Source organism: Pan paniscus, chromosome 18 (assembly GCF_029289425.2).
Source record: "Pan paniscus chromosome 18, NHGRI_mPanPan1-v2.0_pri, whole genome shotgun sequence".
NCBI lineage: Eukaryota > Metazoa > Chordata > Mammalia > Primates > Hominidae > Pan > Pan paniscus.
Window position 1 is genome coordinate 57,309,988 of NC_073267.2, and position 15,020 is coordinate 57,325,007.

At 46.3% G+C, this 15,020-nt stretch overlaps 1 long non-coding RNA gene across 1 annotated transcript in view; it reads right to left on the minus strand.

Moving 5' to 3' along the window:
* Positions 1–3,587: 3,587 nt before the first annotated feature.
* LOC134729357 (uncharacterized) overlaps positions 3,588–15,020 on the minus strand; it is a 36,784-nt gene continuing 25,351 nt past the window's right edge. Inside the window, exon 2 of the long non-coding RNA XR_010110360.1 lies at positions 3,588–4,223. This is a non-coding gene — a long non-coding RNA (uncharacterized LOC134729357). The remainder of the gene's footprint in view (positions 4,224–15,020) is intronic.

The following is a 15,020-nucleotide window of genomic DNA, read 5'->3' on the forward strand; positions in this document are numbered from 1 at the left end:
CACTGCTATTTTCTCTCCTGGAATGTCTTCTCTTCGCTCCCCTCATCAGAGCGAATCTTATTCACCCTTCTAAGCCCAGCCAAAGTGCTGTCTTTGAAGTTCCTATTCCTGAAGTAGAGCTCATGTATCTTCTGTGTTCCTCCAGTTCTTTGTACAACATGCTAGATCACAACTCTCTCTCTTTCAGCCTCCTCCACCAAACCGTAAGCTCTCAAAGGCACAGAGTCTCTCCTCTCTCCTCATTCATGCCTTGTACAATGACCATACATGGTAGATACCAATGTTTGTTGAGTGAATGCAGGCGCAGGTAGGCAAACAATGGTAAGGGAATTAAGACTAGCATGGCTCAATCATATTTGGTTACCTTGTCCATTCAAAGTGTGGTGGCAAAGTGTGGTACGTGTATCAATAGTGGCCCACAGAATGACTTTAGGTAGCACCTGGATGAACCCATTTTTACATAGTTATGTAACCGCCCAATTTGTTAATTTTGCCTGCTGGTCAGGCAGAGCTGACTTATCAAGATGGGGGAATTGCATTAGAGTAAGAGTTTAATTCAAGAAGAGCCAGCTGAATGGGAGACTGGAATTTTATTACTCAAATCAGTCTCCCTGAAAATGTGGAGACTAGGGTTTTTCAAGGATAGTTTGGCAGGCCAGAGAATGGGTGCTGTTGATTGGTTGGGGATGCCATCATAGGGGTGTGGAAAGTGATCCTCCTGCATGCTCAGTCTGCTTCTGAGTGGGACCACCGGACCCCTTGGTAGGTCCAGGTGGAGTCATCTGTCATCAGAAATGAAAAAACCTGAAAAGACATCTTAAGAGGCTAATCTTATGTTCTACAAGAGTGATTTATCTGCAGGAATAATTGGGAAAGTTGCAAATCTTGTGAACCCCAGCATAATGACTGGTAATCCTTTACATGTTAGCAGAATTCAGGCTCATGTCATCCTCCTGACCTGGTGGTCTTTCATTAGCTTTACAAAAGTGGTAGAGTTTCGGGGAAGGGATATTACCATTTGAAATATAAACTAAATGTCTCCCAGAGTTAACTTGGACCAGGCCCAGGAATAATTAGGGCAGTTTGGAGGTTAAAGGCAAGATGGAAGTGAGTTAGATCAGATCTCATTCACTGTCATAATTTTCTCACTGTTATAATTTTTCCAAAGGTGGTTTCAGTTATAAGCTCACATTAACGTGTTCTAGAAAAGATATAACTACGTCTGAAACCTGCAATTTCATGGATCTCATTGCTTCTTGAAGGAAATAAAGATATTTTACTCCAAAATCTATTTCTTTGACATATTTTGAAATGGCTGCCACAGAGCCAACAGACAGAAGTGGCTTGCAAAGCTGTCTTTTGTGGGGGAAATTTGCATCTGTAGAGAATCTCCATGGATGCAGCCAGGCCTTCCTTTTCTAGGCCTTTCCTGGATCTATGGGAGATTGAGAGTCTGACCCTTTAAATGTCAGAAAAGGGACATTTACCATATATTCTCTTTAGGGCTGCCACCCAAGAGGCTTACGCTACATAACGAGACCCCCTTTGGTAGCCAGGCCCCTTCCTCTCCCCTTCTCATAACCTGCCTTGGCACTAAACTTGATCTACCAACCTAACCTGTTTTGGGCCATGCTCTGAGCATGCATTATTTCTATAACCTCGAGATGGTATGCAAGCTTTGGAACCTAACCAGGGAATTACATCATCATTCTCAAGGCTCCTGTGTATACACATTACACACATTTGTCTGCCTTTTGTGAGTTGATTTTTCAGCAGAACTTCAGAGGGTCAAGGGGAAAGCTCTTCCTTGGCCCTCAGTTCTCATGAGGCTAAGTAAGAAGAAGTCAATTTAACTAAAACCGAGTAAGTAATCCTACAGGTGGCTCACAGGCATGGCAAAAATCTGAAATGTTGGAAGAAGGAGAAACATGGGGCTAGTCTTTAGTCTCATTTTTAGGCAGAAGTATAGACTGATGTTCCCAATGACATTTGGAGAATGGTATTTTCCATGATTCATTCTACTTTTCAATCTTCACTAGCAGGAAGCGGTGGCGTGAGCTGGGGAGGGGAAGTAAAGGCGTCCTTAATCGTGTCTCCACCTGCCTTCCAAGATGCTGCCTTCGATTTTGTTTTGAGTAAGGGATGATGAGCCATCCTCTTAGAGAGCATCAGCTCATTCCTTTCATAGCCAAGCTCATCAGCATTTCTGGTGATTGTGTATTGTGGTATCTGCAAACAAGTGATGTATATTCTGCAGGCTTTTCAACCAGGATATTTGTAAGATACATGTTAAAAAGATGGGTCTTGGTTTGCTTCCAAGTCACAAAAATGTGAATCCTCTTTAAAAATGGTATTTGCACCTAAAGCTGACCTATGGAATGGAGTGGAGGTGGGCAGGTGGCAACCAGGAGGTGGCAAGGGGAGGAAGAGCCAGATGGGGGGAGGTGGTAGTAGTATTTTTTATATTACAGGAAGATGTTTTGCCTTACAAAAGGATTAATCACAGGGTTCCTTTTAAGCAGAAAGTTTCATGCATTTTAAAAGATGATTTGATTTACAAGAAACTTTTCAGGAACACAGCTGCTGGGCAAAGCAAGCTATTTACACTGACTTGAAATCCATTTTATGAGCCAGGAGTCTGGGGTGTCAGGGGGAGTGATAAAACTCCTTTAGGTTTTAATTGACAAGTGATATTGACTAGCACAGTTAGGAGCCCAGGTATTGGGCCTGGTCCAGCGTGTTCCCATAGTAAATATGCGTGAATGTGCTGAGTGCTTGAGTATTGATTCATTTATGTACCTGTTTGGCTGTTGCTGTGAAAGGCTTTGTATTTTGCAGCTTTGGAGCCAAGCTGCCTTTCACAGAAGGCTGTGTTAGAATGTACTAGATTGTTCAGCATGAATCATCTGGCTCGATGGCCTATGGGGAGGGAGCTTGGCCTCGTACATCACTGCAAGACAGAGACTCAAAGACATCTGTGGAGGGGAAGCACACAGGGGGTTAGGGAGCCACAGGAATGAGGAGATGAGATCTTTTTCTCAAAAACAAGCCTTAGGGTTGCTTTAAAGCCCCCTTTTCCCTTTTATTCAGACTGCTAATAGCTACCTCCCTCCCAATTGTCCCACCCCATTGAGTCTTTATTATCTCCTCTCTCTTGCAGAAATTCCACAGGAGCCCCAGGGTCCTTAAGTGATTACCCATTTCCCTGCTCCCTGCTGCAGAGACACAATAACAAAGCATCAGGTTGAGAGCCTCCAGAAAGAGAGACCCTCCTACTGCTGAGCCTCAAATCTCCACCAGGCAAAGAAAACAACAACAGGCTTTTGTGCCACAGGTTCTAAGACCCACCCTGAACACCATCCTTGAGCCAGCAAAGTAAGGGTATCATACATAGAAAAGAGCTGCTTTTCCTCATAGGGTAAAGATGTTAGAAGCTCAATCATTGCCAATGGCAGATGTTTACTGAGTGTCAGAAAGAGAGGTGGGCATTTTTTGGGCATTGTAGTAGTGGAGTAGTACCCCCACTGAGTCCAAGCCCAGGGAGGGCACCGTGTCTGAGAGGCTGAAGAAAAGACCCAGAGACAGTGAGCAAGACATAAGTTTTATTGGGGAACTTAAACATACAGGGAGTCCAGGAGTGGCTGGATGAATGGGGTAACCACTATGGTTTGTAAAAAGCACCCAGTTAATATAGCAATCTTTGCTTAGCAACCTCCACCTGGCCACCTCTTCCTGGCGACCTCTACCTGGCCACCTCCACCTAGCTCAAAACAAAGAGCCTTGGTTCCCCGCACATGCTGTTCCAAGAAATGGGCCAGGGGTTCACCTATGCTCCATAGATAAGGAGTAAACCTCTGGGTTGGCAGCTCCCAGATTCCTTAGTTCAGAGCTCAGAACCAACATTCTTGGACTACAGGATCATTCTCAGCTATACCTGAGTTATTGTCAGGCACACCTGTCATATGGTAGTTTGCACATAAGGAAAAAAACCCATGGAGATGGACTTTGGGTAGCTTACAATCTAAAAGGAGAGAAGGACAGAAGAGCATGCCTGTTACTGTGCCTAGAGGACTGTGGAACTGCTCTGATGACACCTGCTTCCCCTCCTTGGCCCATGTGACTTCCTTTCACCCAATGACACATGAAAAGCCTGATACGTTGTGTGCTTTGCTGGGCTTTCTCCTTTCCTTCCGGCAATGTCCAGGGGCTCTGTTCACTGGGCCCTGGAAGAGAACAACAAAGAGGACAGTGTCAATAGCGATGCAGGCACAAAGCCCCCAGCTCATCTGTGGTTCCTATATCGTGTAAGCAAGAGATAAACCTCTGTAGTTTTAAGCCCCAAGATTTTAGTGATGTTTGCTACCACAGCATACATTAGCCCCTGACTGATAAATTTCGGATCAGTTCTGAGTTGCTGCAGAGATTAACCTTAAATTGATCTTAGCTGACCAATGTTAACTTATCTTCATTTTAGAGTATCTGAAAAATACTTAGAAAATCAATATAAAAACATAGAATTTGGGGGAATGAAAGGACCTTCGAAATTTGTCCAACCTAGGCATTCTACTATTGACATTCTGCTGTATTTTCTTGTTCACATACGTCTCCACCTGTCATCCCTCTGTCCTTCCATTAATCTACCTTGGATTGTGCATTTCAAATATGTTCCCACTGTAGCATTTAAAAATGATTATAATTAATATTACTGATTTTGGCCGGGGTTAGACAGTTGTTACTTACTGTTGATTTCATTAGTTGTAAAGCTCAAATGAGGTGAGTATTTGAAAAGTTAAAAACAGCTCTCAAATATGATTATCTGATGAGTGTTTATTGAGAATGTTAGTGACTGGCACAGTTTTTTGTAAGAGCTTGAGTCTGGACACAAAGATCAGTCACTGTCCTTGGATTGGACGTATATGGGCACTTCACTTTAGTGGCAAAGTTTAGGTTTCATTTTACCGATAACAGTAATTTTAATATAGCTGTCCAGATCACCAGTGACAATCATTATAATAGACATATTCCCAGACACAAGGGTTCATGGACCTCGGCACAGTTGCTTGTGCCTGTGGGAAAATCACTTGAGCTCGGGAGTTGGAGGCTGCAGGGAGCTATGATCATGCCACTGCACTCCAGCCGGGGCGACAGAGTGAGACCCTGTTCCCCTGCACCCGCCCCCTGCCAAAAAAAAAAAAAAAAAAACCACAAAACTCTTTAATTTGCCTCTTAGTTCTCTCCAGACCTCCAAGGCATTTAATCATAAGTCGTAGAGTAGATACATACTTTCTAGAACAGCTGTACTCACACACACAATCTCCCATTAGCATGAATACAGCTAACATGACGTGCAACAGAGATAGAAAAATGTAGTTTTGAAAAAGATGACATGGGATGGAGTGAGCTCTCCCCTGCTCTGAGTCCTCAAATGCCTTTTGTGCTTTTAGAACCAGTTTTGGGGAAGTGAGGAGAAAAACTCTCTCTGCCAGGGCTGAAGAGCACAGGCAGCCTCAGAACCAAGGGGCAGAAGAGATGTCATGCTGGTCGGTAGTATCCATGGCAACTCGAGTGTCTGGTGGAGTTAATCACCCTGTTTTTCAGATCTCTGCTGCTCTCCTTTGATAGGGGAAAAGGGCCGGGCTTGGCTCCTTTTTCATTTTTATGAATGCCCCAGTTGATGCATCGTGTCAGAGGCACCAGACCCTTCTGACTCAATGGGACGAGTCAGGCCTGAATGGGACTGGGCATCTGTGAGGGCTTTGGGCAGCCTGTGGGGTTTCCCACGAGACACAGAGCAGTGTTTGCTGCAGACAGCCTCCTCCTAACAGAAAGAAAACTATCTCCTCTTGCTACACCTCAAATCAAGTTTGCCTTGGTGTTGCCGCATCTCCTCACCCCATCTTCCTTTCTTGGCATCTAAGTTGATGGCCATGAAATGCTCTGAGAGGTTTAGGCTCTGGGGTTGGACGATCTATACTGAAATTCCAGCTTGGCTGCTCAAAACTTATTTATTCTTCTTGTGCTCAGTTTCCTCACCTCTGAAAATACATTTTTTTCATTAAACACTTTTTTTTGGAGAGGTAGGGTCTTGCTATGTTGCCCAGGCTGGTCTCAAACTCCTGGCCTCAAGTGATCCTCCTTCCTGGACCTCCCCAAATGCTAGGATTATAGTTGTGAACCACCATGCCCTGCCCAGTTTCCTCATCTCTAAAAATCACAGGAGTGCCAACCGGTTAAGACAAGCTGTGTTTAGAACGGCACCTGGGGTGTGTTTTAATGGTGCTGCACGTGCTGCTGCTAAGGGGCTCACTGAGGGCTGAGGCATGCCTGTGGTGGGGGGTGGCGAGGGCAGGGCTATGATCAATGCTGAGTGGTAGGTGAGGTTGACATAGGAAGATGAACCGATGATTCCGTGACTGGAAATAGCTCAAGCTTATCAATTCCTCCCTAATTCTGCCCCAGCCTGCAAACCCTGCTCATTTTCCAGGCTTCCCCATCTCAGCAAATGACATAAATTGGGCTTCTGCTGTGATTATAGTTCTAGGCACTTGGATCAGTTAACGGAACAGTCAAAACATCCTTACCTCCATGAAGCTAGAAGGGGAAGACAAGAAGAAAAACATAGCAAACAAGTAACGTACATAGGATTGTCAATGTTCTCCAGGCAAGGGCCGCCAGGAGCACAGGTGCCGCTGCACGCTGCAATGACTGCAATGAGGGAGGCAGCCTCAGGTCCCCTGGTATGTGATCTCCTTCACTGCAACAGTGAGACCCTGTCCTCTCCACCCCACCCCCCACCCCGCCCCCAAAAAAACAACCCAGCTGCGTATGTGTTCCTGGTGGGTTTTGGCTAGAGGGCATGGACAATATGTTAGGAGATAAGGGTTATAGAAAAAGCAAAGCAAGATACAAAAAAGGGGGGGATTAGGAGTACCGTGGGGAGCAATTTTGAGTAAAAAGTAGGTGGTCATCGTAAGTCTCCCTGGGAAGGTAAAATCTGAGCAAAGATGTAAAGGTGATGAGGGAAGAAGAGAGCATTCCTTCTAGAGGCTCAGCCAGGGTGGAGCTGAATGGAGTCTTCCTACCTGGTGCAGTAAAGCCAAACGTCCACACTCAGGGTTTGCAGTGAGAGAAAGAGGGGCATTCATTTGCAGGACGCCAAGCAAGGATAATCAGGCAGCTCACACTTAAGACCTGACCTCTCTGATGGCTTGCATGCAAGGGTTTTTTCAGGCAGGGAAAAATTTCAGGAAAGCAGAAGTTACAGGTAAAATCATAAATCAGCACATGGGGGTTACACATTGGTGTGGCCTAAAAAGGTGGGATATCTGAAGTCATGGGGCTAAAAGGTCATAGGTGGGTTCAGACTCTGATTTGTGATTGGTTAAGGAAGCGAAGTTTTTTCTAAAATCTTGGGGTCGGCAGAAGGAATGGTAAGATCTGATCCGTGGGCGTGACTTCCTCCAGGCCCCTCAGGAAGAAATTGAGAACAAAGATCAGGTGGTCAGAGCTTTGTCTTGGTTTCCCCTGGTCTGAGGTCTGTGTGCCAGTGGATCCATTTGGTGGGGATCTATCTGCATTTCTCCTCACTTCTCAGGTGGCTCCTTTACTCCTCAAGGCTAGCTGGGTGCCTGGACTCTCCCGTGAAGGAACTAAATATTTTTCCTTTATTTTCATACTTGGGCAGTGAGGGTGGGGGTGAGGGGTGCAGCAGGCCCTAAGAGGGGTCCCTGTTCCATCTCAGCCCTAAGTGGGAAACCTGTCATTCCAGGAACAGCCAGGCCACTGTGGCTGGGGTCATCTCATTTAGTGGGGTGGTGAGTGGGGTTGCCTGAAATGAGCAGGGAGGTAATGGCCGGGTCACTCGGGGCCTTGTGAAAACTTCGGCTTTTATGCAGAGGTAAACAGGGAGCCATTGAAGGGTGCTGAGCAGAGGCGCGGTGTGATCCGATGGACGTTTTAACAGGATTGCTTTGCCTACAGAGTTGAGATAAACTGTGGCGGGCCAAAGGACCAGCTGGGAGGTTACTGCATGGAACCTCCTGTCTCTCTTCATTTCCTCCCCCTCACAGCTGCCCAGGGCCCTCGGAATGAAAACCAACCCCCTTCACGCGGTAGGTGAGGTCCCGCCTGACCTGGCCCCGTCTAAGCCCACGCTCTTCTTTGTCCTCCTTTCTCTCCTGTCCCCAAGGCACGTTGTTCGTGCAGCCACACTGAATTTGTTTTGTAAACACATGGAGATGGCACATCCTCCCGGAACTCCCAAATCCAATATTATCCCTGGGACATGCTGCCATCCTTCCGAAAACACCGCGGCCACCTTTCCATTGTGTGGTATATGGTCACTTATTCTCTTCACTTCCCCAACCCCAGCACACAAACGCACACACACACACAACCCCAGCACACACACCTCCAAGACACACACACAACCCCAACACACACACACCTCCAACGTACACACACAACCCCAACACACACACCTCCAACACACACACACACCTCCAACGCACATACACAAACACAACACACACAACCCCAACACACACCTCCAACGCGCACACACACAACCCCAACACACGCACCTCCAACGCACACACACCTCCAACCCGCACCCGCATAAACAACTCCAACACACACACACCTCCAATGCACACACACAATCCCAACACACACACCTCCAACGCACATACACAATCCCAACACACACAACCCCAACACACGCACACCTCCAACGTGCACACGCACAACCCCAACACACACACCTCCAATGCACACACACACAACCCTGACACACACACCTCCAACGCACACACACAACCCCAACACACACACACCTCCAACGCACACACACACAACCCCAACACACGCACCTCCAGTGCACACATGCACAACCCCAACACACACACACAACCCCAACACATGCACCTCCAATGCACACAATCCCAACACACACACCTCCAACACACACACACCACCCCAACGCACACACCCCTCCAATGCACACACACACAACCCCAATACACATGCACCCCCAACACACACACACAGAATCCCAACACACACACACACTCAGTACACACACACCACCTTAACATACACATGCCTCCAGTACACACACATGCACAGCCCCAACACATACACACAACTCCAACACACACACACCTCCAACACACACATACATCCAGCACACACACAACCCCAACACACGCAATCTCGACACACACACCCCAAAACACACACAACCTCAACACAAACCCAACACACACACACCACACACATACCCAACACACACACACACAACCATAACACACATACACATCCCAACACACACCACACAGAATCCCAACATACACACAAACAAGCCCAGCACAATCTCAACACACACATACCCAGCACACACACACAACACACATGCACACCCCCAACAGAATTCCAACACACACACACCCAGCACACACATACCCAGCACACACACATCCAACACACACACACAACCCCAACATACACACACACAGAATTTCAACACAGACACACACACACACCCCTGACTGTAACTCTCTACAGTCTGCCTTGTTGAGTGTTGTAACTTAGTGCCAAGCACTATGCCTGGGGTATAATAGATGCTCACTAATTATTTTTAACTAATGAATGCATACAAGGCACCAGGCCAGCACTTTACACACTATTTCTAAATTTCACAAAAAACTTGGGAGACTTGTACATGATCCTTATGCTACAAAGGATGAGATGGATGCTGAGAGGCCTTGTCTGCAGTCAGTCATCAACCTCTGTGAGCTTCAGGCTCTTCCTTGGAGAGTCAGGATAGGGATGTCAACCTTCAAAGTGGGGCTGGAGGAAGCACCAGATGTGCTGGGCACATGGTTGTTTCTTCCCTGCCCTCCCTTCGTGTACCTTACTGGCCCCAGCCCAAGGAGGGCAACACAGAACTCTGGGACCCAGAATCAGCTGGGGACAAGCCCCTGTTCTGAGAGGAGGCTGGCTCAGGAGCAGCCAGGGTGGCAGGTGTTAAAGATGGTGGGAGGAGCAGCGAGAGGCCCTGACCCCTGCAGGATGGGTCAAGATGCCCACCAGGATGGTGGAGGATACAATCACATTCATGGGGAGCACGAGGTATGCCTGAGTCTGGAGCACAGCTTCCCAGCCCCAGGCCCACTTGGAGGTCCCTAGGGCCCAGTGGGCACTAGTGCACCTCTGGACCCATGAGCTCCTGTGTGTGTGTGTGCGCGTGTTCAGAGGACCCAGTGGGCTGGTGAGGCCGCTGCAGAATCCAGTCCAGCTGGTCTTTTATCTTGCCTGTTCTCCATTATGTGACCTCCTGACATACTGCCTCTGCGGGCAGGGCTCCCCAAACACTAGGTGGACATTCTGCCTGTAGCTTTCCCCATGCTCATCCCTCACCTTGGCAAATCCCTTCCCCACAGTGCTCCACTCTACCAATAATAATCCACCCTACGTGTGAAGAAACTTTGATATTTAAAACCCTACTCCTCCTTTAAGGCTGGGGCCTCTTTCTCATTTCCCCTTCTCCACCCAGGGGAGCTCATTGCTCCTCTCTCTGCATGCTCATTGCCTCTTTTTTGTGCTGTTTCACACTGCATTTGTGCTGCTCACTCAGCAGGTAAAGTCGATGAGTAAGGCAGCCTTGGTGTAAGGCAATAAGGAATGAAAGGGACTAGGGCAAACCGGAGAGCACATGCCCCACCCCAAAGCAACAGCCAGTCATCTTGTCAGTTCCTACTGACCTTTGCCATGTAAGAATCTGGCCTCAATGCTGCCACATTTGATATATTTAGAAGAAACCGGAAACATGGCTTTGAATGTGAAATACTAGTCCTATCTTTTCAGTATTGGCAACAAATCCAATTCAGAAAAAAATATAGGGACCAAGCAAACTTGGTCTGTGACCCCCTTTTTATTTTTATCTTACCTAGATGGTAGACTTTTTGAGAGTGAGTCAAACAGGTAGGGCAGAAGTTGCAAATGGTGACTTATTCCTCTTTGGAAAGGTTCTACTACCCAGAATTACCAGATGAGCCATGTGTCTCTCAAGAGACCAGGGTCCTACTATTTATTACCAGGTGGGTTTCCAGAAGGGGTCCATATGGGGCTTGAGGAAGCTAGTGCCTGGAGTGCTGAAATGCCCCAGGAATCTTCCAGTCATAACCTGTGACTGCACAGAGCAGTGCCTAATTAATGTCTATGGAATGAATGCACATTTTATGAGACAGCTCACTTATTCTGCAGCTGCAGGGAGATGGGCCATTTTGGCACTCTGATAGGGAGTCCTGGAGAACTGAGCCAAAATTTTAGTTTCTCCATTTGGGGGATGTGAACTTGGGCAAGTTATTTAACGTCTCTAATCCTGTTCCATCACTTGAAAAATGGGGATAGTAAATAGATATCTTTCATTTTGTTGTGAGATGAGCGATAATATAGTTAAAGACTTGGCACATAGTAGTCAATAACAGCTATTAACATGGGGATCGTGTAAGGATATACCCCTAGCCACAGAGGTTGGGTCCTGGATAGGCATGAGACACGGGTAGGGCCACTCAGAGACATGGCCATCCTTTGCTAAGATTTTTGCTGGAAATATTAGTAAAGCAAACCTCACTCTCCTGGGGAGGCTAAACTGGTAAGATGTAGGTAAGATGTTAAGATGTAGGTAATAAAATCATTATATATACACACACATATATATATGTCCAGCTATACATATATATATATGTCCAGCTATATATATATATATATATATGTGTGTCAGCTATATATATATATATATGCGCATATATATATATGCGAGCTCAACAGAGTGAGATGGGGTCTCCCTTTGTTGCCCAGACTGGAGTACAGTGGTGCGATCATAGCTCACTGCAACCTGGAATGCCTGGGCTCAAGGCATTCTCCCATCTGCACCTCCTGAGTAGCTGGCACTACAGGCACACATCACCCATGACTGGCTAATTTATTTTTGTAGAGACAGGGTCTGGCCATCTTGCCCAGGCTGGTCTCAAACTCATGGCTCAAGCCATCCTTCCACCTTGGTCTCCCAAAGTGCTAGGATTATAGGCGTGAACCCCCGCAGCTGGCTGGAAATATTTTTTTGACATTTGGATCCTGCTGTGCCCGAAGCTGAACTACCCCCAAGTGTTTCTATCATGGGAATAGTATGTCTTCTTTCATCCTTAGGTCAATTTCAGGTGGGTTTCTGTCATCTGTACCCAAGAGTCTTGACCACTATAAACCTCTCTAAAGGGAAACAGGGGACCAGTGAAGTACAATGAGTTGTTTCTAAATGCCTATACATGGTGGGGATTTGGAGGAGTGATTTCTGTGTCAGCCAGAGGTCTGCATCTGTACAGCTGATAATTTATGGATGGAATACAGTGGCTTTCAAAAGATTCCTATTTATCTCATGTGGAGGGTTAACTGTATGATAGTACCGCCTTCCTGGACACAACAAGGAAGCAGAGGCAGGGGAAACAGTGTGTTTGTGGAAGCTTGAAGTGAAATTGTTTTTTACAAATTCCTGACTCCAAGACCTTAGGAAGCAGGAGCGTCTCTGTTTTACAAGATTGATACCAAAACCAGAAACAACAAAGGAGCTATGACAATTTGGCAATAAGGTTTGGCAGCCACCTGCTGCCCTTGGCATCTCAGATCACTCTGAAGGACCTGACTCAAGGTAGATGGGTGTCCTTGTCTGTCCTTAGTTGCTCTGATTCCTGATCAGCATGCAGAGTTTCACAAGCCATGACTCAAAGTCAGCCACGAGGGCACAGCAGCCATAACCCTAGCGTCTAGCACCTGGTACAAACCGATGGCATCTCCCAGGCATTTCTGAACCATTTTCACGTGCCTCTACTCTCAGGCCATCTCCACACCACCCTGTGTTCTGCCAAAGGGAGCTAAAATGAGCCCTGTTTTACCAAACCACTCAAGCACGGCTGACACAGTGTGTTGCTGCAGAAGGATTGGGGTGGGTGGGAGTAGGGACAGTGCAGAGAGAAAGAAAGGAGTGCATGCTACATCTCTCCCTCTCCAAGAGGACTTGGCAGAAAGCCCATGCATGTTTCAGGCTTGTTTTGACAGTTCCATGACAGGAGTCTTAGGGCTGTAGCTGTAGAAAGCCCAAGAAACACATTTTTGTTATCCCATCAAAATCTTCCCGGGGAGCTACATTGTTGGGGCAAGTTATGTGTCATCACTGGCATCAAAAGAGAAAAAGAAATGAATGATCTGGCTCAGGTGCCAAGGCTCTCGTCCTGAGGAGGGAAATGACATTTATTGAGCCCCTGCAATAGCAACAACAAATTATTATTATTGGGCACTTTGCATGTGCCAGGCACTGGGATAAAACACAGGCATGGACTCAGCAATCCCGATGACTGTCCTTGGATACAGGCTGTGCTAATTATCCCCCTTTTAAAGACCAGGCAATGGAGGCGCAGAGGGGCCAGGTGATGTGCCCGAGGCTGCATGGCAGTAAGTGGCGAAGGTGGGATTTGAACTGGTTTGCCTCTCCCAGAGTCCAAATCCTTCCTTGCAACGCAGAGCTGCTCTGACTGTAAGGAGTGTGGGGACTCTCCTCAGAGTCCCAGATACTCAGGATCTCATTTAATCTTCGCAACAACCCTGAGGCATAGGGGTTTTTAGATCTGGTTTACAGATGAAGAAACTGAGGTCCAGGGGGGCTTAGTGATGCCCAAAGCCACACCTCCAGAAGCAGCAGGATCTGCAGGCACAGCTGGGTGTCCTGGCCCTGGGTCAAGCGACTTTCCTACTGACTTCCACCCACAAGGGCTGCATGATGGTTAATACTGAGTAACAACTTGATCAGATTGAAGGATGCAAAGTATTGTTTCTGGGTGTGTCTTCGAGGGTGTTGCCAAAGGAGATTAATATTTGAGTCAGTGGGCTAGGGAAGGCAGACCCACCCTTAATCTGGTGGGCACAATCTAATCAGCTGCCAACGAATATAAAGCAGGCAGAAAAATGTGAAAAGGCGAGACTGGCTTAGCCTCCAGCCCATATCTTTCTCCCGTGCTGGATGCTTCCTGCCCTCGAACATCAGACTCCAAGTTCTTCAGTTTTGGGACTCTGACTGGCTCTCCTTGCTCTTCAAGCATGCAGATGGCCTATTGTGGGACCTTGTGATCATGTAAGTTAATACTTGATAAACTCCCTTATATATATGGATATATACATATATGGATATATATATGGATATATATGGATATATATGCATATATATCCACACATGTGTGTGGATATATATGCATATATATCCACACACATATATGTGTGTATATATATGATTATATATGTGTATATATACATACATATACATATGGATGTATATGTATATATGGATATGTATATACGTGTCATCACCGGCATATGTATATACATATACACATATGTATATACATATATGTATGTATGTATATATGGATGTATACATATATATGGATATATCCTATTAGTTCTGTCCCTCTAGGGAACCCTGACTAACACAGGCAGCCAAAAGGACCAGCTGAATTTATATATAGACAATCAGGAAGTCTGTATTTTTTCTTTTTCTGTCTGATTTTGATCCTTTTCTTAGTGCAGAAAGGTATAGCAGGCTCTTTTGTAGTCATGGTGTGCTGAGAAGGGCACTCTCTCAGTTGGGGGCTTTGCTTTCAAGCAATGGTAGCACATTTGAGCTAAACTGAGTAAGAGGGATTCATTGGAAGGATATGGGCTTTATTATTTTTTTCATTTAACAACCATTTACTGAGCACCTAATATGTGCCAGGCACAATTCCAGGTGCTGAGATACTTCAGAGAACAAAACAAAGATCCTTGTGCATGTAGAACTTGGTTTCTTGTTCAGCAAGGGGGAGGGGAAGGGGAAGTGTGGGTGGACAGACAGTAAACAATAAAGAAAAAGCAAGTACAGCAGGTCCTCAGATAATGTAGTTTCATTATAACATTGATAAGAAAAAGAAATCAGT